General features: G+C 46.8%; 1 protein-coding gene and 1 pseudogene across 2 annotated transcripts in view; one reads left to right on the forward strand and one right to left on the reverse strand.

The window, feature by feature from the left end:
• Positions 1-26,954, reverse strand: part of BLK (BLK proto-oncogene, Src family tyrosine kinase) — a 162,411-nt gene that overhangs the window by 98,696 nt on the left and 36,761 nt on the right. The window contains exon 1 of one of the 2 annotated variants that reach the window (XM_033937777.1): positions 14,192-14,262. The exons of the other annotated variant lie outside the window; for it this stretch is intronic. The gene's annotated coding sequence lies outside the window, so the exon portion shown is untranslated. Of the gene's footprint in view, positions 1-14,191; positions 14,263-26,954 lie in introns of those variants that run through there. 2 annotated transcript variants of the gene reach the window in all.
• Positions 5,271-26,954, forward strand: part of LOC117357199 — a 30,928-nt pseudogene continuing 9,244 nt past the window's right edge.

The following is a 26,954-nucleotide window of genomic DNA, read 5'->3' on the forward strand; positions in this document are numbered from 1 at the left end:
ATCTATCCCAGGATATTGAGGGAGCTCAGAGAGGTTCTGGCAGGTCCTATTAAAGATTTGTTTAACAAATCTTTGGAGACGGAAGTGGTTCCTGGGGATTGGAGAAGAACAGATGTGATCCCTATTCACAAAAGGGGTTGCAGAGATGAAATGGGAAACTACAGGCCGGTAAGCCTCACTTCGGTTATTGGGAAAATAATGGAAGCGTTGCTGAAAGAAAGGATAGTGAAATTCCTAGAATCAAATGGATTACAGAATCCAAGGCAACATAGTTTTACTAAAGGTAAATCGTGCCAGATGAATCTGATTTAATTCTTTTGATTGGGTGACAGGAGAATTGGATCAAGGGCATATGTTAGACGTAATTTACTTAGATTTCAGCAAAGCCTTTGACAGTTCCTCATAGAAGGCTCTTTAACAAACTTGACGGGCAGAAGTTAGGATCCAGAACTGGATTAGAAACTGGTTGACGGACAGATGCCAGAGGGTGGTGGTTAATGGAATTCTCTCGGAGGAAGGAAAGGTGAGTAGTGGAGTCCCTCAGAGTTTGTGCTGAGGGAAATGAAACATTTGTGGATATTTGTTTCAGTTTAAATTGTGTACGTTTTTTGAGAATGGAAAAGAACACCGCCGAGTTTTTTGCTTTAAAGATGCAATGCTTGTATTACTTCCTTTTTTCAGAGTTTATGAATTGTTTATAGAGTTTTGAGTGTTCCCTATATTTATTGAGATTATGTTGTGAAGGATTAGCATGCCATTTTCGTTCAAGGGAGCATAGCTGGCATTTAAGAAGAAATAATGAGAAGTTAAACCATGGATTTTTTGTTTTTTTTGCTGAAATGGTGTGGGTAGAGATAGGCGCTAAGTTGTCCAATAATGTATGACAGGCATTATCTCACAATTTTAATAGTTTATCTAAGTTTTCAGTGTCAAAGGTATCCCTATCCAGTTGGAGAGAGGATGAAGTTATCTTATCATTTAGATTATTGTAGTCTCTAGATGAGACAATTAGCGGAGGGACTGAGTTAGAAGAAGATGAAAGAAGATATGAAGTAGAGATAAAATAGTGAACAGATCAAGGTATTTGGACTAGGTGGAGAGTTGAAAAGCGTGATTTACAATCATTTGGGATGAATATTATGTCTAATGTATGACCCTTTGAATGTGTTACATCAGAAATCAATGAAAGGATATCAAGGTTGTGTAAATGGTGAAGAAAATCCTGAGAAGTAGAGGAATTATGATCATCAAAATGAATATTAAAGTCACCCAGAATTACAGGAAATTGTGTTTGTATTGCAAAATCAAATATTATGGATTGAGCTAGATATTCTGATCTATGGGAGGAGGGATATAGTGTAATAATAAATCTAATACAGGATTTACGTTAATTTTGCAGTGAATGGATTCGATATTAGTCTTTGTAGAAGAGGTGTCCGTGCTTAGTGAGAGGGAGGATTTAAAGATGATAGCTAATCCACCACCCTTTTTTCCAATCCGATGATTAAAAACATAGGAGAAACCTGGGGGACATATGAAAGATAGGCTTTATCGCCATGGTATAACCAGGTTTCAACTATACATAGTATATCAAGGGAGTTGCAAATAATTAGGTCTCTAAGGAGGTGATGTTTAGAACGGATGGATCTTGAAGCAGTGGCGTAGTAAGGGAGGGGGCACCATTTTCATAAGGGGCACCAGTGCCTCTCCTCTTTTCCACCCCTGTGTACCTCCTTAAACCTTCTCCAGTGCAAGCTGTTATAGGGGAAAGCACCCTTCAGGGATTCAAGACAAGGTTGGATAAGTTCCTACTAGAACAGAACATACGCAAGTAAGGCTAGACTCAAATAGAGCACTGGTCTTTGACATAAGGGCCGCCACGTAAGCAGACTGCTAGGCACGATGGACTATTGGTCTGTCCCAGCAGCAACAATTCTTATGTTCTTATGTTCCACTAGCAGTTCTTGCTGGCCTTGGATCTCTTCTGACCACTTCCTGTGATGGGACGCTCAAGCAGCAGGAAAGGGGATGCATAGCGTTGCGGTGCTAACCTCCCTTGCTATGCCACTGTCCTGAAATAGCATGAAATTTTGCTACTATTTGGGTATCTACCACATACTTGTGACTTGGATTGGCCACTGTTGGAAACAGGATACTGGGCTAGGTACTGGGCCTGACCCAATATAGCTATTCTTATGTTCTTATATTAGTACCAATTAAGGTACTACTTACATGTACAAGACACACATAACTGCACACGCCCAGTTATAGAAACATCATTTTAAAGTTTCAAACATTTTCTTAGATCTTCCTCCTCAAAGGAAAATTAACTGTGTATCATCTACGTAAATAAAACCCTTCAAATCCAATTGACTAATCGATAATCCCCACAGGTGTTGATAAATATTAAATAAAAGGGTAAAGACAATCCCTAAGACACTTCCAAACACAAAGAGACAAAGGTACTACAAGTTTTCTCCATCACCACTTTTATCTGTCTGTTCAGCAAAATAATAATTCAATAGAAATAACGCAAAAAGGCAACCTAGTCACATCAAGGTTTGTGAGGGGGACGCTCTGGGCACCAAAAAATGGCTCACAACTTACAACTCAAAATTAAATAAATATGACTTCCGGTGACGTCACGATCCGAGATGGAGGGTTAGGGACTTTGCTCTGACTCTCCTCTCTAAAGAGCAAAACTTTCCCGTTGAGGGACGCTGCAATCGGTGCGCCCGAGGAAGGACGAGTGTGGGGGAAGCCTGGGGCTCTTGCGGGATGCCGACGAAAAAACGAGTGGAGCCCGGCAGAGCGACGGAGCGCGGCGGTGAGCAGGGAGGCCTCCGCCACGTGCGTGGGACCTCGGGCATGTCCGCGCGCGAGTCGGGAGACAGCGCGTCGGAAGAGGAGTCTGAGCGCGGAGCTTCCCCGAGGTTACGGCGAGCTGGGTCGGCGGCGGCTGTGACAAAAGCCGACCTGAAACTGTGGGCCACTGAAATCAAAGAGGAGGTGGCGGCTGTAAAGGGTAAAATCAAAGAGGCCGTAAAGGAGATAAGGCAGGACTTTGCAGACTTGCTGGGCAGAGTGGAGGACAATGAAAAACGCTTGGGGGAGCAAGAAGAGACGGTTCAGGGACTCACAACTCAGGTGAAGGCAGTCCAAAAAGATCTTCTGGACTGCTGTGCCCAAGTGGAGGACCTGGAAAATAGGTCCCGAAGGAATAATGTCCGGATCCGGGGAGTCCCAGAAACAGCTGAGTATGGGGACGCGGCGGCTGTGGTGCAGGAGCTCAGCCGGTTCCTGCTGGCGGATGGTGGGGCCCCTGACAACACTGCTGGGGGCCTGAGAGTGGATAGGGCGCACCGAACCCTGGGTCCGAAGACTGGGGATTACCCGAGAGATATTATTGCTTGTATCCACCACTTCCCCGATAAGGATCGTCTGGTGAAGAAAGCTAGAGACTTGGGTGTTATCTCCTGGAAGAATTTGAAAGTGGAGATATTTCAAGATCTCTCGAGTATAACTTTGCAGAAGAGGAGGGAGTTTCGCCCGCTGCTGGAGGTGTTGAAGCAGAATAACTTGAGATATAGATGGCTGTTCCCGTTTGGTCTACTGGTTACTTTCAATGGAGTGCATAAGCGGGTGACGACCGTGGCGGAGCTGCAGGCGATGCTTCTGAAGGAGGGCCTGGTGAAAATGGGAGATGCTGTTTTGAGCAAAGTGGCGGCGCAGAAGTTGGAGCGGTATCAGTGGAAAGCGGTGCCCCAGAGACGGAGAGGACGGCAGAGCGTTCGACAAGAGGGAGGAGCAGACGAGCAGAGGGCAGCTGCGGCCCCGATCACCTGAGCGGCTGGCTGAGGGCGGTGAAGCTTATCTGTTAATGGGTCCTGGACTTTGTTGTTGATTTAGTGGTGACTTTGGGAGTGTGCCTGGTGATGGTCTGGGGAGTGCTTGGGGGGGGACGTGGTGAGTATGAGGTGTGGATGTGGGGACGGGAGGTATCACGAAGGTGACATGGGGGGGAGGTGAAGTCACTTGAAGTCTTGGAGGGAGGGAGGAGAATGGGAGAGCGGGTTTGGTGGGGAGGGGGGAGGGGAGAGGTGGGGAGGAGGGGAGGAGGGGAGAGGAGGGAGGGAGGGTGGGACTGGGAGGAGGGGGGAATGGATTACATAGAGAGAAGAGGGGGGGAGAGGCAGGGGTGATGGGAGCGATGTCTTTAGTGGGGGATGGGGGGGGATAATATGCTTAGATTGGGCAGTTTGAATGTTAAGGGGCTTAACATGCCACGTAAACGGCAATTGTTGTTGAAAGAAATTAAGCGCCTACGTTTTGATATCTGTTTTGTTCAAGAAACTCATTTTGTAAAAGCTGGAGAAAAGCTGGTACAGTTTCGGGAATATCCAGTGAGGGTTTGGGCCTCCAATAGGGTGGAGCGGAAAAAGGCGGGGGTGGGGATTTTGTTCTCCCATAAGTTGCGGGTGGTCCCGGACAAGGAATGGAGGGATGAAGGTGGGAGGTGGCTTATCTGGACTGGTACTATTGATGGAACTCGGGTAACATTGGTTAATTTATATGCACCTAATTCTCAACAGGGTCACTTTTTTGACCTCCTCCTGTCTAAAATCCTGTCGGTTAAGGTGGGGCCTGTGGTGGTGGGGGGGGACTTTAATTTGGTTCTTAATCCAGAGTGGGATTCCACGGGCAAGGGGGGTGATAGACTTAAGAAGGATAGAAAATGTCTGAAGAGATTTCTGGAAGTCCTTAATGTGGAGGATGGGTGGCGGGTCCAACATTGGATGGGTCGGGACTACACGTTCTATTCCCCCGTACATGAGGTATACACTCGCATTGATCTGGTATGTGTGGATAAAGGGTGGGGGGGTAGAGTGATAGATACCAAGATTGATACCATTGGATGGTCAGACCATGCCCCGCTATGGGTGGATCTGAAATGGGGAGGACCTCGGGGGGGAGATACGTATTGGAGATTGAACGATGCCCTGCTGGGAGATCCGAAAATAGTGCAAAAGTTGGAAGCGGGGATATATGATTTCTTAGAGTTTAACAATGTGGATCAGTTCTCCCCTATGACGATCTGGGAAAGTCTAAAAGGGGTGTTAAGGGGGGAATTGATTTCTATAGCTGCTTATAAGAAAAAATCCCGGCAGCAGGAGGAATTGCAGCTCCGGGAGACGCTCCGCACTCTGGTGGATCAACATAAGAGGGGACAGGGGGACCCGCAGTTGAGGCTTCGGCTTCAGGAAACCCGGATGGCCCTTGGGAAGCTGGAAGATGAGGTGATTAAGTTTAATCTTGAGAAAGTGAAGCTTAAATACTTTGAATCGGGGAATCGGGCTAGCAAACTTTTGGCTCAAAGGGTCAAACTGAAGCAGTCTAGGAGTAATATTTTGGCTATTAAGGAGCGCGATGGTACGGTAATTACTGATGAGGTAGGCATTCAGCGGCGGTTTAGGGAGTTTTACCAGGAGCTTTATACCCCAGAGCTTAAGGGCTCGGAGGTGGAGAGCCAAGCATATTTGAGGGATTTGGGACTGCCTACCCTATCTAGCTCGGACGCACTGGGGCTGGAGGGGGATATCACGGTGGAGGAGGTGTTACATGTTATTAGACATTTGAAGCCGGGAAAGTCCCCCGGACTAGACGGGTTTACAGGGCTGTTCTATAAGAAACTTTCTCCTCTGGTTGCACCCCTGCTAACTAGATTATTTAATTCTCTGAAAGAGGGAGAGTGTCTGCCTTTCTATATGCGCTTGGCAGGGATTACGATACTACCTAAGCCAGGGAAAGATGTGTCCCTGTGTGGCAGCTATAGACCTATCTCTCTATTAGGGATAGATACCAAAATCCTGGCCCGTATTCTGGCAGATAGGATGGCGACTCATATGCCGGACCTGATCCACCCGGATCAGGTGGGGTTCATTGGGGGGCGTCAGGCGGCGGATGGTATTAGGCGGGTGTTGAACTTGGTGTGGGAGGCTCGTAGATCAGGATCTCCGTGGGTGGCGGTGGCGGTGGATGCCGAAAAGGCGTTCGACAGGGTGGATTGGACGTTTATGGAGGCGGTTCTACGCCAGATGGGCTTCGGGTCGCGTTTTATTTCTTGGATTCTCACGTTATACCACAACCCGATGGCATGTGTCAAAGTTAATGGGGTCTACTCCAAGCCCTTTGAATTGCATCGAGGGACGAGGCAGGGGTGCCCGCTTTCTCCTCTGTTGTTTGCTTTGGTGATCGAGCCTTTAGCTCAAAGTATCCGTCTGTCTAGGCTTGTGAAGGGGGTGCGGGTGCAGGGGGAGGAACATAAACTGTCCCTTTTCGCGGACGATATTTTGGCCATAGTGGAGGGGTCGGAGAGGTCGCTTTTGGCTCTGCGGGATTTGATGCGAGACTATGGGCGGATCTCTGGCTTTAAAGCTAATCTGTCTAAGACGGAGATCTTGAATATTTCGGTACCAGTGGCGGAGGCCCTGGACCTGCAAAAGGGGGTACCCTTCCGGTGGGTGACGGGCCCTATTAAATACCTGGGGATATGGCTGGGGGTGGAGTGGGATACCCTGTTCCGCCTTAATTATCTCCCTTTGGGAGAGATGGTGCGACGGGATCTGGATAGATGGGACCCTCTGTACCTCTCCTGGATGGGCAGAATGGAGGTGGTGCGTATGATGGTCCTGCCCAGATTCCTTTACCTATTTCAAGTGCTTCCGGTTGAAATCCCTAGGGCCTATTTTATTCGTTGGCATAGGATGCTTTTGCATTTTATATGGAGGGGCAGGCGTCCTCGGGTGGCGAGATATGCCATGTTCAAATTTAAGGAGGAGGGGGGATTGGGACTACCCAATTTGGAACTGTACTATAGGGCGGCGCAGCTTAGGGCGGTTGTGGACTGGCATGCGAACCCAGCTAAACTGTGGGTTCAGGTGGAACTGGGCCTATTGGGGGACCCTAGGGGCATACCGGCTATGTCTTACCTACCGTGGGTGGGCTTGCGGGAGATGGATATTGCTTCTATCTCTAATCCTTTTATACGATGGACGCTTCGGATCTGGAAGGGGGCTTATAGAAAACTGGTGGGTAAGATGCGGGGACTCCATCTTTTGCCTATTCGGTATGCGGAGGACTTTGCTCCGGGTAGGGAGGGTGGAGTCTTTTGTAGATGGGAGCGAGGGGGGCTGAGATGGTTTGGACAGATGTTGGAGGGGGAGCATATTCGGGGGTTTCCTGAGGTCCAGGCCTCTTTCCATTTGGAGCAGCGAGATATATTCCCCTATTTACAGGTGAAGGATTATATTATGCGATTTAAAGTGGGAGAGCCTGCCGCATATAAGCGCTCGAGGTTTGAGTTAATGTTGGGGGACCCTGTGCGTAGGGGCTGCATTTCTCAATTGTATCGATTACTGCTGGCCGACCCGGACCGGAAGACGTCATATATGCGGGCTTGGGAGGTAGATTTGGGGATTATCTACACGACTGAGGAATGGGAACAAATAGCACTGCGCATACATCATGTGGCGGTGGCTCCACAACTGGTTGAAAATGCTCTTAAGCTCCTGGTGAGATGGTATGTTACTCCGGTGGTGCTTGCAAAGATGAGTGCCTCATGTACGGGGGAATGTTGGAGAGGGTGTGGTCTGAGGGGTACATTCTTTCATATGTGGTGGGAGTGTCCTCTCCTAGTGGACTATTGGACTCAGGTGTTCCGCTATGTGGGGTGTCTCTTGCAATGTCAACTACCGTTTGGAGCGGGGGCGGCGTTGCTGGGGGTACTCCCTGGGATAGTGGAGGCCACGCAGGACAGGTTGGCTAGACTGGCTTTCACAGCTGCTAGACTTGTACTGGCATCTCTTTGGAAAAGCCACACGATTCCTACGGTGGCGATGATGCGAGTGAAATTGGGATGGGTATGTGAGAAATTTAGGCTTTCTGCTTTACTTACACGCCAGAAGCAACAATTTGAGGATCTATGGGGGAGGTTCATAGAGATGGAGGGAAAATCTGAGTAACTTGTATTGCATTCTTAGATGGTGCTTGTATGAAGAGGGACATTCATTGCTTCGTTTTACTCATAGGAGTTCGTCCTGTTACTTCTTCCTTTCTGTTATTTCATGTGTGGGGGGGGGTTATAGAAGATACTGGGGAATGAGCAATTCAGAGGGGGGTAGGGGGGGCGGGGGGGGGGGAGGGGGAGGGGTGGGATGGGATGGGGACATGTTGTGTGGAGAGGGGGTTTATTACTGTATACACTGTATTTCTGATTGTGTGGTTGTGCCATCATGGTGCATGTTGTACTTGTTTCGCAGTGTTTAAATAAAGAATTACAAAAAAAAAAAAAAATTAAATAAATATGTTGTCGATAAAGAGTGAAGGGTGCTCTCAGTGTGAACCATCAGTGATAGGAGCACAGCTCCGACACTTCACTTCTGGGTCAAGGCGGTAAGCCTCCACCCCCACACCATCATCGAGCCCCCTAAGTGTGCTGAAAATTAAAGGGACAAGAGTCCACTAAATCAAACAAATCAATTAGTTAAAGTGAGTAAATCAAACTCAACACAGAAAACCTGAGCGACCCCCAAACAAACCCTGCCAGCCGGACCCCCCGGACCACACTACACAATCACACGTCACCATACAAAAAAATGCCAAATAAATACAATACTTATCTGAAACTATTTCGCAATCTGATAAACGCAAAACTGCGCCAGGAGAAAAGGTTCGACCACGCTGGTTTCGGGAGGAGCCCTTCTTCAGGAACCTGACCCCCGACGGAACACAAACAAACGAACGGAGAGGACGGCTGGAGGGCGGGGTGCCCGGGCGGAAGAGCACATGCGCCTAAAACGGATCCCAAGGGAACAATATTGGATTTTCCAATTGCAATCTGTCTTTCCCAATGGTCTTAATGAAAGTGTGGAATGGAACACTATCATTTAATTGTGTCCTTGGTTTTGGGTTTCAGGTTTTAGTGGGGGGTTTTCTGGCTGGAGTTATTGGTTTGTTTGCAGGCTTTTTCCTTGTTGTTTGTGTGGTGTGTGCATTTATGGGCGTGTTTTCGCCCCTGTGTGTGATTGGTCTGTATGTTGTTGTATGATTGGTTGGTTTGTGCATGACGTCGCCTTGGGATCCGTTTTAGGCGCGTGTGCTCTTCCGCCCGGGCACCCCGCCCTCCAGCCGTCCTCTCCGTTCGTTTGTTTGTGTTCCGTCGGGGGTCAGGTTCCTGAAGAAGGGCTCCTCCCGAAACCAGCGTGGTCGAACCTTTTCTCCTGGCGCGGTTTTGCGTTTATCAGATTGTGAAATAGTTTCAGATAAGTATTGTATTTATTTGGCATTTTTTGTATGGTGACGTGTGATTGTGTAGTGTGGTCCGGGGGGTCCGGCTGGCAGGGTTTGTTTGGGGGTCGCTCAGGTTTTCTGTGTTGAGTTTGATTTACTCACTTTAACTAATTGATTTGTTTGATTTAGTGGACTCTTGTCCTTTTAATTTTCAGCACACTTAGGGGGCTCGATGATGGTGTGGGGGTGGAGGCTTACCGCCTTGACCCAGAAGTGAAGTGTCGGAGCTGTGCTCCTATCACTGATGGTTCACACTGAGAGCACCCTTCACTCTTTATCGACAACATATTTATTTAATTTTGAGTTGTAAGTTGTGAGCCATTTTTTGGTGCCCTGAGCGTCCCCCTCACAAACCTTGATGTGACTAGGTTGCCTTTTTGCGTTATTTCTATTGTAGGACTTTTTGGCAAAATTTGGAGTGTATTGTTGTGAAATAATAATTCAAGGCATAAATATATAATTACATAAGCATTGCTTACTGGGACAAATCGAAGGTCTAAGCCCAGTATCTTGTTTCCAATAGTGGACAATCCAGGTCACAAGTACCTGGTAGGATCCCAAAGGAGTAGAACAGATTTTAAGCTGCTTATACCAGGCAATTATTCCACTTCAATTTCATCATTTCTCATGTAGTTAAATAGCAGTTTGATTAAGTTGGGATTTTCAAGATATCCCTAATAAATATGCATGAGGTTTAGTTCAACAGGAACAATTTTGGATCCATGTTTTGAACAGTGAGGAGCCTGAAGGTCTGATTGTGGAATTAGAGTGGAGCCAGTTTTTCTGAATGTCATTTTGGGACTCTATGCACTGACATATTTGGTTTTCAGTTTTGAGTTCCGGTTTGTGATGTCACACTTGAGTGTCCTTAAACCCAGCTCAACAGTTGTGTCGGCCATTTTGTAGTGCAGGAGACACGGTTTTTCTTGCTCCCATAAAGAGGTTTGCAACTTCACGGTGTCTTTTGTTAACATTCATTTTGTATTATTCACTTTTAATGGAATTTTTTCTAACTACATCTTTTTAATAAGATTGATCAGCAATTTCTACAACCTGAGTACTGTAGTGAATTTCACATTAAAAGTCCTAGGTACAGATGTCCCTATTAACTTAGTGATATAAAAACATAAGAATAGCCTTACTGGGTCAGATCAAAGGTAGCCCGTTCTTATGATGGCCAATCCAGGTCACTAGTACCTGGCCAAAACCCAAAGAGTTGCAACATTCCATGCTACTGATCCAGGACAAGCAGTGGCTTCCCCCATGTCTTTCTCAAGTAACAGACTATGGACTTTTCCTCCAGGAAATTTTCCAAACCCTTCTTAAAACCAGCTACGCTATCTGCTCTTACCACAACCTCTGGCAATGTGTTCCAGAGTTCTACTATTCTCTGAGTGAAAAAATATTTCCTCCTATTGTATGGTGAGCCTCCATAATCCACCCAAAACTTATTGTACCCACCTGTACACTACCACAATGGCCTATATGCCTACAGGTGTCATCTTAATGTACTAGATACAGTAAGTTTTTGAAGGGCTCACCTTACAATATAAGCAAGTTATAAGGAACATCTGTACCTGTGACTTTTAATGTGAAATTCACTGGAGTAACCTTTAAGTGTGCCCCTCTGCTCTCTGGGCTCAGAATGATGTCTGTGGCCATCTGAAGATGTACAAGGGGGTGTTGAAAAGTTCTCAGCCCAACCAAGAAGAGAATGAAGTGGATACGGTTCAATCAATTAATGAAATAAAATAACATAACGCTCTTTGCAACTACAGTGGTAAAATAATGGTCAGAATTTAGGAAGTTCATTGCTTGGGCTGAGAACTTTTCAGCACCCCCTCGTAATACAGGCTAGAATGGGGAAGGGGTAAAATGCGGACCTGACGGACCTCGCAGATCTAAACTCATACGGCCTTAAAAATCTGAGGTCCGTGTCGGTCCGTGTCCCTGCCGCTTGTAGTTTCTGTCGCTGACAGACCCTGATGAGATTTTAGCACTGACGGATCCGTCTCAGCATAGGGAGGAAAAAGTGTTAGGATCCATCAGCGCTAAAATCTCTTCGAGGTCTATCAGAGCCAGAGACTAGTGCTGGACTTTGGAGACTTCTTTTCCATAACGCACGTCCCAAACCTATGTCCCCGCTCTCTTGGCTTCTGCTCTGCCGCTCCAGCACTAGTCTCTGGCTCTGACAGACCTCGAAGAGATTTTAGCGCTGACGGATCCTAACACTTTTCCCTCCCTATGCTGAGACGGATCCATCAGCGGTCAAATCTCAATCAAGGTCTGTCAGCGACAGAAACTACAAACGGCAGGGACACGGACCGACATGGACCTCAGATTTTTAAGGCCGTACGGGTTTACATCCGCGAGGTCCGTCAGGTCCTTCAGGTCCGCGTTTTACCCCTTCCCGCTAGAATGTACTGTTTTTTTCACATCTTTGGGTGGTGGGAGGGGGTTGGTGACCACTGGGGAAATAAGGGGGTGGGGTCATGTCTTAATCTCTTCAATGATCATCTGGTCAGTTTGGGCATCTTTTCAGCATTTAGAAGCTTTTAAAACAAGTCTAGCTGCATATGTCTAAAAAAAAGCCCTGGACATTTTATTAAAAGTTTGATTATCCCTGCAAAGTATGCAAGTCCTAAGCCCACCCAAAACATGCTTCTAACATGCTCTCTTAAGATTTGGATGCACTAGAGCCAAAATGACCAGAAAGAAATTCTGTTTTAAGAATGCCCACTTGGACATTTTGACTAGTAAGATGTCCAAGTGCTGCTTTATGCTGTCTTTTGGACATCTATCTTTTTTGAAAATGAGCCCATTATTCCAGCGCTTTTCCATTTTTTTCATATTGTAGGAAAAATAGGTTTTTTCAGACTCTGCAAAATACCCATTGATGGTGTTGATGAATTAATGGACTGTGGCGCTATCTCATGGAAATTTACCAAACTTTTCAAACCACTTTTGTATTCACTCAGAGTTAACAAACCCAAATGTGAACATAAGAATTGCCGCTGTTGGGTCAGACCAGTGGTCCATCGTGCCCAGCAGTCCACTCATGCGGTGGCCCTTGGTCAAAGACCAGAGCCCTAACTGAGACTAGTCCTACCTGCGTACATTCTGGTTCAGCAGGAACTTGTCTAACTTTGTCTTGAATCCCTGGAGGGTGTTTTCCCCCATGACAGACTCCGGAAGAGCGTTCCAGTTTTCTACACTCTCTGAGTGAAGAAGAACTTCCTTACATTCGTACGGAATCTATCCCCTTTCAATTTTAGAGAGTGCCCTCTCGTTCTCCCTATCTTGGAGAGGGTGAACAACCTGTCCTTATCTACTAAGTCTATTCCCTTCAGTACCTTGAATGTTTCGATCATGTCCCCTCTCAATCTCCTCTGTTCGAGGGAGAAAAGGGCCAGTTTCTCTAATCTTTCACTGTACGGCAACTCCTCCGTGTCAGAGGATGGGTGCCTCTTCTCTACAAACATGTATCACAAAGCAGCTTTTTTTTTTTTTAAAGAAATATAATTTCCATAGTGGACAAAACCACCAGGGCACTGAAGCAATTTTATCCAATAAATCAATGTCACTGCAGAAACTGAGTGTTGTAATCTGTACTTGTTTATTTATTGGATTTGTTAACCACCTTTATGATGAGATTCACCAAAAATGGTGTACAGCAAGTACAATTCAACATAAAACTTACAATTTTGTTAACAGCATAACAATGGTAAAATAACCAAATATAAGCATAAATGCAATGAATGAAGTAAACTCAAAATCAGCAAACGGAAACCTTTATAATAGCACTACCATGAAACAGAATCCAAAAATATATACATTTATCAGCACTGAAATTCAAATGTCAGCATAATACTTATGAAACATCCAATAAACAGACATCAGAACTGTGAGCATCGGAGCATTTGCCTCGCCTGCCCGCTTTAAAACCTCCAGCGCCATTTAGTAAAACCCAGCGATAGATATGATGCTAATGCATTTCGATAATATATCTTATCATATAGCCGAGGGGCCAAGTGCAGATATTAGATGGGGAGAAGATGGGTAGATAAACGCAAGGCAAGTTGTTTGTACAAGATATAAGTTACAGTGGGTGTAGCAAAATAGTATGAATTACTTTAACCAATGTATGTTGCAAAAGAATGTGGAAGATACCTTTTTAGCAACAGGGGAAGCAATACTGGTACAAATGTACAGAGGTTTGGCTTTCTTCTCACTACACCTGTGCACAGTCTATCTAAGATATAATTACGCTGAACCAAGAGAAGGGAAAAAGTATTTGCATAGTGACTGAACATGTTCTTCTAAAAAATAAACTACTTTTGTTCCTGACAACTGAAAACCAGAGTAGATGTGAACAAACCCAGTGGAAATTATCAGTAGGGACTAGTAGTGAGGGAAACCAAAACCAAGCAGAAATTTTGACCATTTGCTGAGTTTCAATGGAACTTCTGTAGAATGCTGATAGACACCCACCAGGCACACATGGTACTCTGCAAGCATCACCCTAAACCAGAAGAATTTCAAAGACTAAGATATTCTTTATATCACCTTACCATCTTGTAAATGAAAAATATGATTATTGCATATCTGCTATGAATTCCATCACTATTTCTTCTCCTAACTTTTAATTTTCTTCTGCACATTTTGTTGAATAGCACAGTAGATGTGAATTTAATTCATAGTGGAAGGATGTTTTCACTCTGCTCTAGGAGAAAACAATATTAATCAGTGGCTGCCCTGAAATATAATGCTGGATCTTATTTGGGTAGGATTTTGCCAGAGGAAATAAAAAGCATGAAGGATAAAGTGAATTCTCAACACTTACCTCAGTGTTTTCTTGATCGCTCTAAAGCATAACCCATATATTCGAAGACTCGCCGTATATGGAAAAAAAAAAAAAACCTTTAAAAGTAAATGGAAGCTTTTCTGAGGGGCACTAATCCATGAAACACTCAAAGCAACTAATTTTTCCTTGCTCTGTCAGTTGTACTACACTACTGCTAGTGGTTTCCTGTCAGCAGTTGACTGATAAAAGTTGTTATACTGAGTAATTTGGGCTGGTCACAGTCCATAATCACAGTCCCAAAATAGATGATATTGGAACATTAACCGATGAGGCTCAAATCTCCCTTCCCTCCCCCCCCCCCACACACAACTGCCCCCACATGAAAACAAAATATTTATACATGCTGTCATGCATAAACCTTAACAATCTGCAGTTGGTAGACCACTCAGAAATTACAAATATTCCCCACCTGCCCCCACCCAAAAACAAAACATATAAGCCTTAAAAATCTGCAATTAGTACACCACACAGGGCTTACAAATAAGCAGGGGCATAACTAGATGGTTGATTTTGAGTGAGTCTGAGCCCAAGGTGGGTGGGCGGGCATGGAATTTGTACCTAGCCCTAATCTCTGCTGTTTTACTCCACTCCCCCCTCCCCCCCAAAATCCATAATATTAAATATCTGAGCTGGTGGGGATCTCCAAGCCCCATCAGCTGAAGACCTCTTTCTCCTCCTCTTTGGATGGCCAGCTCTCTTTCAAATGGTAGTCAGCCACATTATGCTCAAAGTGTCACTACTGCCAGAAGGATCCCTACAGACCCCACGTTATGGCCGCTTTCTTTTTATGGCTGAGCGCTTTGGATCTACAGGATCCTCGTTTTACCCACTCCCACAGCAGAGTGCCTCTTCTCCCAATGGACATGGTTCCCCATTGCTTAACCTAGCACTCAGCTGTCCCTTAATTCAACAACGTTTGGGAGAAAACAGCTGTTCAACTGTGCGCAAGTCTAGTACTTCTTCCTGCACATTCTTCAGTTTATAATGGCCCGCTAAACCACTGACAGACTGATGAGAGTCCAGTCAGAGGCTCGGCGCTGGACAATACAGACCCCAGAAAACACTTACCGGCAGTAGTGACTTCAAAAATGTGTTATGCATAAAAAGTGCATTCACCAGGCTAGATGATATTTAGTCTACCCAAGGGGTCCTTACTTAGCAGAGGATCCCCAAATGCTACACCAGTCAGGAAAAGCGTGAATGAGAGTGAACCCAAACCAGCAGTCAGAGCACAGAAGATTCAGTACCTGGAGAGAATCCTCTGCAGGCTGTTTTTTCCTGTTGTTTTAATTTGATTGGTTGAGCAAGCTCAGATGTTCTGTCAGCCCAACCAATTAAATTAAAACAAACACAAAAAGAAAACACTTTCAGGGATTCACAATCAGGAAATGAATCCCCCAACTGTAACATATGCTCCTGTGCTCCAAAGGACAGCAGGAAAATATGGAGGAGAAGCCCAAACACTGTACTGACCTGGGATTGATCAGCCTTGAGCCGTCAGGGGATTCAGCACATGTAGAGAATCCCTTGATGATCTGACGCTGACATGAAGCTCAGGACTATGGCAAACTCAGCACAAAGGTAAGGAGGAAGAGCCAGGAGTCCACAGCCTGTGGTCATGGCCTTCACTGAATCCCCTGAAGGCCCTGACCGAATGCCATACTACTGCACACCTACCTATACTGGTGCCTCAAGGACTGAAGATCCCTGTGGATCCCGAAGCACCTACAAGACACAAGTTGGTGGAGAATGGGGTTAGGTGATGGGCCGTCTTGGTTTCACATACATGATTGTTACTTGTGACATGCCGAGCAATGCTCCACACATGATCTTAGACAAGTAGCAACAGGCTGCTTGCAGGGAGGGTTGGGGGCTAATAGGGGCTGACATCATTGGAGACCCTCATATTGGGAGGCCATAGGTATTATGTGGGCTGCCTGTGAGTGTGCTCCTGAGGCATCATCGGGGACATTTTCTAGCACAACTAATGGAATGTCTATACTTTGAACGTCTTGTGGGTCGTATAATTGAAAATACTTGGACGTCTCATAGAATGGGCTTTGGATGGCAATTTTTCAGACATATAGCTAGTTCATTTTTGAAATGTCCTATTCTTCCTGGACATCTTTTCAATTGTGGGCTCTGCATTTTGGACATCCAAATTAGCAGAAAACTGAAAGTCCTGACCTGGATATCCCTTTTCTAACCTAGATATTAACTTGATTGTTTTTATTGATTAACTTACACCGCCTAAAAGTCTGATTAGGCAGTATAATAAATTTTTTAATAACAAACTTGAAACTTTAATTTAGCTTTCATTACCCAGACTATTTCCTGCTGCTGCTACTGCAAACATCACTGCCTGCTGTTTCACAGTATGTGTAATTTTATATCATGAAAATTATGTGCTTCAGTATTTGCTCCATCTGAACCCTCCCCACTTTCAGAAATGGCTCCTCTGTTCATGTGTGTTGTTAAAGAATGCCTATACTTTTTTTCTGAAACTATGGCCCTGATATTCAGTTCATGGTGGTTAGCAATTTTTTTGCAACGCTGACTGCCATGGGCTGACTTGACCTGGGCTTAATCAGGGGATTGACACTGAATAACTGGGTCACAACTAGGCACTGGAAGTTATCTTGGTGGTAGTTGACATTAAGACTGATGCCCAGATAACCACCTAGATAAAGTGAGGACAGTCTTTTTTTTGCTGAAAGTCATCATTAACCAGCAATGGTGTACCTAGTATATATAATTATTTTTAGTAATAACCATGAAATGAAATGAATGGTCAGAAAAGAAACAGTGAGGAATAGACTAAAACTAAACCAGACAGATTACTAGTACAGATAGATCCTACACAGTCAATGCCAACAGAAAACCATATCTTTTCATAGGCATAGAATACAGTTATATCCTCACCCAGTGTAGAATAAGTAACTACAAACTAAAAATAGAAAGTAAAAAACCCCATTTTTAAAAAACCTTTGTTGTCTCTAGTTTCTGCTTTCCTCATCTTCTCTTCACTATCTCCCTTCCATCCAGCATCTGCCCTCATTCTAATCTAATTTAATCTAATCTAGTATTTGTGCGTCACGCAATACCTAAATAGGCTCTAAGCGACTTACAGCAAGGAAAGAAATTGAAACACAAGAGGAATAAAAAGAGAAGGGGGAATATGCGGGAGAATACAATTAGGACCAGGCTTAGACCTACAGTTTAAGGATTTTTAATATTAGGGATCCATTACTATGAGGGGGAGTATTACTTAAGTCAAATAATTTAGTCTTTGATTCTTGTAGAGTTCAGGTATCAAAAAGAAGCATTTTCAGTTTCTTCCGAAATGTGGTGCACTTTGATTCTGTTCTGACTGTTCTATGCCCTTCCCTTCCATCAAGCGTCTGCTCTTCTCTCTCCTTTCCTTGCAGCATCTACCCTTTGCCTCTCCATGCAGAATCTGCCCCTTCCATCTGGCATCTGCCCTCTCCTGGTCTCTCCCCTTCCATCTAGTGTCTATCCCCTGACCCCTCCCCCTTATCCAGTAAGCATCTTTTGGCTCTCGTCATTTCAGCAACTAGAAATTTATGCACTGGTGTCTGTGTACTACTGGGGCAGGTTCTGGAAGTTTATTATATAAAGAAAAACCTAGGCACCTACAGAGTGAGGCCAAAACAAGTAACCCCTTAGAGTTTTGACTGTTTTCTCAGCTGGGAGGTGAGAGGCTGATATGCATGGATGGGGAGAGGGAACTTGGGGTGATAATGTCTGAAGATCTAAAGGCAAAGAAACAATGTGACAAGGCAGTGGCTGTTGCCAGAAGAATGCTAGGATGTATAGAGAGAGGCATGAAGAGTAGAAGAAAAAAAGGTGTTGATGCCCCTGTACAGATTGATGGTGAGTCCCCACTTGGAGTATTATGTTCAATTTTGGAAACTTTATCTGGCAAAGGACATAAGAAGACATGAAGCAGTCCAGAGAAAGGCAATGAAAATGGTAGGAGGTTTGCGCCCAAAGATGTATGTCGAGAGACTGGAAGTCCTGAATATGTATACCATAGAGCAGTGTATCTCAAACTGTGTGCCTCCTGATATTTCAAGTGTGCCGCGGCACACTGAGGAGGAAGAGAGGCGCTTGCCAGCTGACTTCCCTACATGGTACACCAGCGCTGCCCGATTCGCTGAAGGCCTGCATGTTTCCCTCTTCTCTGTAGCGTCCTCCGGCTTCCCCCCTGGCCTCCCGGTCTCACCTTTAAAGCTAATTACCAAAGCCTGCAGAGGATCGCCGGTAGGTAAAATGATTTTATTTTCAATATAGTGATTGAAATGTGTCTGTTTTGAGAATTTATATCTGCTGTGTATATATGAAAAATGAATGGAAAAAATTGCATTACAATTAGTAAAGGGGATGGGATCTGGGGCAGAGCTTGGGTGGGCCTAGGGAGCTCTGTGGTTGGGGTACTCAGTTGATATTTGTTAGACTTAGTGGGTACTTAGCTTGAAGTAGTTGAGAAACACTTCCGTAGGCAATCAGCTGGTGGCAGTGCCTCTCCTTCTCTACGGTCCTCTTCCCTGCTGGCATCCCATACTGGCATCTCAGGGCCCATCTGGAGGGCCTCTGCACAGGCGCAAACGTCGACGTGATGATGTCATGCATATGCGTGATATCATCATGGCAACATCCGCGCACTTCTGGGTGCCTCAAGCCGTGGCCACTACCTTACTAAAAGGATCCCTATGTACTTCTCTTCTTTGGTTTCCTGCCTGCATTGTAAAAATACCATTATTTGGAAAAAAAAAAAAAGTCGAGCGGAGGAAAGCAACAGACACCGATATCGCTCTGACCTTGTGGCCATTGACTCGACCCGGAAGGGAGAGACCAGCCTGAGCATAACAAAAAGAGATACAAGCGGTCAACCATTTAGAAATGGTCCGCTTAGAAACAGAACAACCCAAGCGATTAGGATCGAAAGAGATGAACAGCTTGGGAGCAGTACGATGAGGAGCGGTGTGCTTCAAGTAGAAGGTCAGTGCACGCTTACAATCAAGAGAATGCAGAGCTACCTCTCCAGGGTGAGAATGGGGCTTCGGAAAAAACACAGGGAGAACAATGGATTGGTTGATGTGAAACTCAGAAACAACCTTAGGCAAGAACTTAGGATGGGTATGGAGCACCACCTTAACATGATGGAAGACAGTGAAAGGAGGGTCCGCTACCAAGGCTTGAAGCTCACTGACCCGATGGGCAGAAGTGAGAGCAATAAGAAACACAACCTTCCAAGTAAGATACTTCAAGTGAGCCCGTGCTAGCGGCTCGAACGGGGGTTTCATTCAGCAAGCAAGGACCACATTAAGATCCCAAACCACAGTAGGAGGTTTAAGGGGCGGATGAACGTGGAAAAAGCCTTTCATGAAGCGGGAAACCACAGGATGAACAGAGATAGGTTTCCCGTCAATCGGCTGATGAAAAGCAGCAATGGCACTAAGGTGGACTCGAACCGAGGAGGACTTGAGTCCAGCGCCAGACAAGTGTAACAGATAGTCAAGGACAGTAGATAAGGAGGCAGACAACGACTCCTGCTGTTGTGTAGCACACCAGGAAGAGAAACGGGTCCACTTCTGATGGTAACATTGGCGAGTGGACTCCTTCCGAGACGCCTCCAGGACATCCAGCACAGGCTGTGAGAACTGGAACGAGGGCATTAAGTCTCGAGGAACCAAGCCGTTAAGTGCAGAGACTGAAGGTTGAGATGAAGCAGAGAACCTCGACTCTGCATAAGCAGAGAAGGAAAAACAGGTAGAAGAAGAGGCTCCCTGGAACTAAGTTGCAACAGAAGGGAGAACCACAGCTGTCGGGGCCACCAAGGAGCTATCAGGATCATGGTGGTACTCGTGGATTGGAGCCTGACGAGAGTCTTCAGAATCAGAGGGAATGGAGGGAACGCATACAGAAACAGGTTCGTCCAATCCAGCAAGAAAGCATCCGCCTCGAATCTGAGTGGGGTGTAGACCCTGGAGCAGAAGCAGGGCAACTTGTGATTGTGGGGAGACGCGAACAGATCGACATCCAGAGTCTCCCAACGAGCAAATACCTGACGCAGGGTCAAGGAATGAATGGACCATTCGTTAGGCTGCAGAAGACGACTCAACTTGTCCGCCAATTGTGTTGGCCCTGAATGTAGACCACTCGAAGGAATATGTTGCGGCGAATGGCTCAATCCCAGAGCCGCATCGCCTCCTGGCACAGGGACCGGGACCCCGTTCCCCCCTGTTCAACCTCTACATCAGGCCGGTCATTGATATAGCGCAGAAATATAGCATTAAAATCCACTCCTATGCAGATGACATCCAGCTGCTCCTCCCACTAGGCGAAAACCGGTCGTCCCAAATTGCTAACCTCCAACACTGCCTCTCTGACATGAAAACTTGGATGTCAAACAACAAGCTTCAACTGAATGCCTCTAAAACCGAACTCTTATGGATCAGGAAAAAAAGCACCAAATACACACATCCTACACTAGCATGGGACTCCGCTCTACTAACGGCAACAGATCAGGTACGCAGCCTAGGAGTAACCTTAGACGGGTACCTCCCTATCTGCAAACATATCCCAAGTAGTCCCCACCTCCTTCTACTACCTTCGCCAACTGAGAAGGATTAAGCCCTACATCTCCACACCTAACCTCGCCCAACTCCTCTACGTATATGTCCTCTCTAGAATGGATTACTGTAACTCCCTATTTAATGGACTAACCAAAAATAATCTCAAACGCCTCCAACGGGTCCAAAATGCAGCTATCCGCCTCCTACACAACCTCAACTACCATGATCCCATCTCCCCAGCACTCCGCGCCGAACACTGGCTCCCAATTAGCCAGCGCTGTGCTTTCAAGGCCCTGGCAATAGCCCACAAGAGATTTTATACCACCTCCCCCTCCTACATAAAATCCAAGCTTCCAATCTACACCCCCCACCCGCACCCTCCGCTCAAAATCGGAGATACGCCTATGCATTCCCCCCGGAAGGTCCCTCCTCTCAGAAACTGCCCGCAAACGATCCTACAGCCACTTCATTCCACATCTCCGGAACCAACTTCCCCCTCAACTCAGACAACAGAACTCATTACTGACATTCCGTAAAATGGTAAAAACCATCCTCTTCAACTAAAGATCACCCTCTTCACCCCCCCTCAAGCCCCACCTCTCTCTTCTCTCTCCTGTCTATCTTCTCCCTAAATCTCAGTACAGCCCTCTCTGTCTGTACTCTGATAAATTGTATCCAAACTCAAATAACTTGTACTAAACTAAACTACTTATACTTAAACTCTACTCTTAATGGCTGTATACTCCCTGTATTTGAACTACTACACAGTCTTGTATGCCCAAATATTTAAACCTATTGTATATCTTATATGTCTAATTTCACTCCATTGTGTATGTTCACTTGTTAGACCGTTCTGAGCTACTGGGAGGACGGGATAAAAATATAAATAAATAAATAAATAAATACATGGCAACCTGGTTGTCCGTGCGGACCAGCACCACTTGGTCGCGAAGCAGGTGACAAAAAGCCTTCAGGGTGAGGAAGATCGCTCGAAGCTCCAGCAGATTGATGTGACAAAGTTGGTCTGCACTGGACCAAAGACCCTGAGTGCGAAGACCGTCCAGATGAGCCCCCCCAAGCATAGGCTAATGAGTCTGTAGTCAGGACCTTCTGCGGAGGAGAAGCATGAAACAGAAAACCTCTTGAAAGATTGGAAGAGAGCATCCACCAACGGACAGACTGCCTCAACAGAGGAGTCACGACAATGAGTCGAGAGACAGGGTCCCGATTCTGGTTCCATTGGGACGCTAGAGTCCATTGAGGAATACGGAGGTAAAGTCTAGGAAAAGGAGTCATGTGAACCGTGGAGGCCATGTGATCTAGGAGGACCATCATGAGCCGAGACGGGAACGAAGACAGATGGGCTACCCTCCGGCATAAGCGAACAAGGGCCTCCTGTCAAGGCTGAGGCAAGAAGGAGTGGAGATGAGCCGTGTCCAGGACCACTCCGAGGAATTCCAGAGATTGGGATGGACAGAGCTGAGACTTGGGGAAGTTCACCTCGAAGCCGAGGCTCTGAAGGAGCAAGATGGTGTGATTCGTCACTCGCAAAACTTTGTGGCGAGAGGACGCTTTGATCAACCAGTCATCGAGATAGGGAAACACCTGCAGCCTGCGAAGATGCAGGGCCGCAGCCACCACCACTAGACATTTCGTGAAGACCCTTGGAGAGGCCGCCAGGCCAAAGGGAAGAACACGATACTGGAGATGGAGGTCCCCCACCCGGAATCTCAGATACCGTCGAGAGGCCGGGTGTATCGGAATGTGCGTTGAGGTCCAATGCGTTGAGGTCCAGTGAGCACAGCCAGTCCCCTTCGTCCAAGAGGTGGTACAAAATAGGAAGGGTAAACATTCAGAATCATTCCCTGACCAGAAACTTGTTCAGAGCGCGGAAGTCTAGGATTGGACGCAGATCCCCCGTCTTCTTGGGTACCAGAAAGTACTGGGAATAAAATCCGGTGTTCCACTAGTCCGGGGGAACCTCCTCGACCGCCCGAAGGCGAAGAAGGGCCTGAGCTTCCTGCAAAAGGAGAGGCAGCTGAGACCGAGCAGAAGGAAACTCTCTTGGAGGCAGGTCTGGGGGTACGTGACTGAAGTGAAGGGAGTACCCCTCCTGGATGATGGAAAGCACCCAATTGTCAGTGGTAAGACCTTCCAACTGGGTATAGAAATGATGGAGATGACCACAGATGGGGAGGGGGGAAGGCGGAGCCAGCGGCTGGGCCTTAGTTTGACATTGCTGCTGTTGTTGAGGCCGCTTCGGGGGAGGCCAGGAGAATGCAGGAGTAGATTTCTGTGAATACCTCCGGAGAGGAATTTTGTATTGCCGAGCTGGGGAGCCTTCGGTTTAAGTTTCACCAGAGAGGCAAAGGACCATTCGTGGTCCAATAGGCGCTTGGTGGCCGCTTCGATAGATTCATCGAAGAGCTCATAACCCACACACGGGAGATTGGCAAGACGATCCTGTAGATTCGGATCCATATCCACAAGACGGAGCCAAGCGAGGCGACGCATGGCGACCGCAAAGGCCGTGACCTTTGAGGACAACTCAAAGGTGTCGTAGGCCGCCTGGAACATATAGAGGCAGAGCTGGGAGATGGTCTCCTCGAGGAGGTGAAACTCCCAACACCGAGATTCCGGAATATCCTCCCGGAATGAGCGGAGGGTGTCCACACAGAACCGGAGGTAGGACGTGAAGAGAAAGTTATAGTTGAGGACACAATTCGCCATCATTGAGGTTTGGTAAAGACGGCGACCAAACTTGTCCATCGTACGGCCCTCTCAGCCCAGAGAGACGGAAGCATAAACCTTAGACGGGTTGTACTTCTTCAAGGAAGACTCAACAACCAAGGACTGATGAGAAAGCTGAGAACTCTCAAACCCCTTAACCGGAATCGTCCAGTAACGGGACTCCAACTTGGAGGGAATGGCCGTGACCGCAGAGGGGGGGGGGGGTCTACAGGTTCCGGAGAAAGGTTTGCCGGAGAACCTGGTGCCAAGGCAAGCATAATGCCTCATGGGGCAGATGATCAACATCCATCTCCTCCAGATATTCCTGGGTAAAACGGGACTCAGACTGGAGGTCCAGTTTCAAGGCCCTACCCATGTCAGAGATGAAATGAGTAAAGGAGGAGTGTCGAGAAGAAGACTCATCCTCCTGAGGAGACCCCGAGCGAGATCTGGGGGCAGCCGAGAAAGAGGGAGAAATTTCCCTTGAATAATAAGCCGGGGCCTCGGAGTCCCGCGAATGGGAGACTGAAGAGGCCCTACTAAAGTGTCTGGGGGGCATCGAGGAATGACCCCGTGCTAGGTGGGCTGGGGAAGACCCAGAGGTCCGAGGAAGTAACTGGCGACGCCTCGGGGAAGACTGGGTAAAGGAGAAATCCTCCACCAGTTTCGAAGAAGGCCCCTTAGAGGCTGGTAGCTGCCTCGATGGGGAATACAACCCCGAGTCCAACTCGAGGACAAGCGTGTGTCTAGAAGGTTTTGCGGGCAGAGAACTGCCCCGAAGGGGTGGAAAAGCCCTGGGCTTCTTAGGAGGGGCAAACCTCGACAAAGTAGCGGGAGAAAAATGACCCCCTGGTCTGGAAACCTGAAAAGTTACAGGTGACTCGGGGGATGAAGAATCACTCGAGGGAACCTGGCAAGTCTTGCGAGCAGGGCCTCGAGAAACGAGGGGACGCTCAGGCTGGTCAGACCGAGACTGGGTCGAGACCGGAGGTCAGAGGCGTCGAAGTCGGGACCAGTTGGCTCACCGCCGAGGAAAGCTGCGTGGTAAGAATAGCCTTAAGCATGTCCTCGAACATAGGCACTGAGACCAAAGGTGGTTGGGTCTTAGGTGCAGGCATGCGCTCCTTCGGGGGCGACCTCGAGGAAGAGTATTCCCTACGTGAGGAGGCACGCTTAGAGTTATGTCTCGAAGATGCCGACGAGGCAGCACTGGCATGAGACTCGGAGGTAGGCTTCTTTGCCGGCACACCTGAGGAGGAAAGAGGAGACTTACCCAAGGCCGGAGTAACAGGAGGGGCCGAGGCCAGAGCCTTCAAGGCCGACGGGGACTTTGAGGCCGAGAATTTCGAGGCCGAGCTCGAGGCCTGTCCCGCAGGATCCTTGGGGCCAAAGAGTTGGTAAATCTTGGCCACCCTCCGACGAAGAGCCCACGGTTGCAAAGTCACACAACGGGGGCACGACTCAGCGCGGTGCTCTGCACCCAGGCACTCCACACACCAACGATGAGGGTCAGTGATGAAGATAACCCGGTTGCACTTAGTACAGTTTTTAAACCCGGAACGAGGCCGGGACATAAGAAAAAGACGGCCGTGGTCCCGCGGGCCAGGCGGCCAGAGTAAGACCAGGAACCTGGTCAAAAAGGTTCAAACCGAAAAACAAATAAAAAGAAGAAAACACAGATGCGAGCGCAGCGACTCAAAAGAAACTAACCAAACAAGCCACGGTATAAGAGGGACAACGATATCGCGCGAAGCAATGGAGCAGTGCTTCTGGCTCCGCAGAAAACAGAGAACTGAGGACACGCTGAGAAGACGCATGCCCTAGACCGGGCGGGAGGGATACGCGCACATGCGCAGGCCAATCGCAAGCTTGAAGGTCTTCAAGCAAGTCTGCTTGCGAAAACGTCTGCTAGGGGGCTCCGTCGGTGACGTCACCCACATGTAGAGAATATGCTGCCTGCTTGTCCTGGAATAAACTTTCTTGTTAAAATTCAAAGTATTTACTGAAAAAGCTGCAAAAAGCTGGAGGGTTTTACGTTCTCTCTCTCTTTTTTTTTTTTTTTCCTTCATTCAGAATATTGTCTTTATAAAACAGACTTAAACCAAGCACCTTTTTTGGTTGTATCATATAGATGATTGGTTATAAAATCAAGCTCTTATAGCTATCTGTGTTATCTCAGAGCAGGTTGGAGGGCGTGACTATTTCTTGCAGCAATAGTTTCCATTTTAAGCACATAGCAAGATCAGAAGTTCTGCAATGATGTGGAAAAGAGTTAGGGGAATTTTCCACTCTCAATTTAAAACGTCATATTATATTTTGGGATTCTTAGGGGGTCTGTGTGCTAACAGGCACTAGGCATAATGCCATGTATAATGATTGCAGGTTAACAGTTAATAATGTGGATGTTCACCATTCATTATTTGCATTAACATGCATTAATACAATATACATGCAGATTTTATTTATAATAGTAATAGTAGTTCAAGGTGAGTTACATTCAGTTATTGTAGGTATTTTGGGGGGGAAGAAAGTTTCAATGCGATTGTTTCAGTGTGGGATGTCTAAGTGCAACCATTTCATTGTGGCCCTTTAAGAGCAGGTCATTTCATCGTGCTGAGTCACACCCCACCCAGCTCACCTGAAGAGCTGAGCCTATCAGATGCTGTCTCCATGCTGCCTCAGAAAATCAGTGGGGGGCATTGCCTCCTCCTCTTTCAAACCTTGAAACAATTGGGCCTGAGCACCGGTGGTGGGGGGGGGGGACAAGGGGCATACCCTGAAAGCCTTCTTTCATCTGTTCTATTGGGACTTAAGCACCAGTGTGTGTAGGGGGGGAGGGGGGGAGAAGCCTTCTTTGATATGAGCCCTCTTTCACCATGATATTTGTTCAATGGAACGGCAGCTTCAGCAAGATAAACGCTCACCAGCAATGAAATTGCTGTGCTGAACTGGGCGTGTTGAAATGGCCGCAATGAAACAGCCACATGGAACTATCCTACTATTACATAGTACTATAACTACTATTACTATTACCCTATTTTTCAGTTTCCAGAGGACTCACAATCTAAGTTCGTACCTGATGGGGTGGAGGGTTAAGTGACTTGTCCAAGGCTACATAGAACACCAGTGGGATTTGAAGGGATTTGGATTTAGCTCACACTTTTTCAGTTGTAGCTCAGGGTAAGTTACATTCAGGTACAGTAGACATTCTCCTGTCCCTGGAAGGCTCACAATCCAAGGAATAGATATCACCTGATTAAATCATGCTCAGCTGGTTGTCTGTGGATTTTCAGTGGCACTTTACTGGTATGACCACCATGGCACTATCAGGGTAGTGTCAAGGCCATGTGGGGGCAGAATCGGGATTTATGCAGTTAACAGTGATGTTCAATCTGCTAACTAGGTAAGTGCTG

Source organism: Geotrypetes seraphini, chromosome 3 (genome assembly GCF_902459505.1).
Source record: "Geotrypetes seraphini chromosome 3, aGeoSer1.1, whole genome shotgun sequence".
NCBI classification, from domain to species: domain Eukaryota; kingdom Metazoa; phylum Chordata; class Amphibia; order Gymnophiona; family Dermophiidae; genus Geotrypetes; species Geotrypetes seraphini.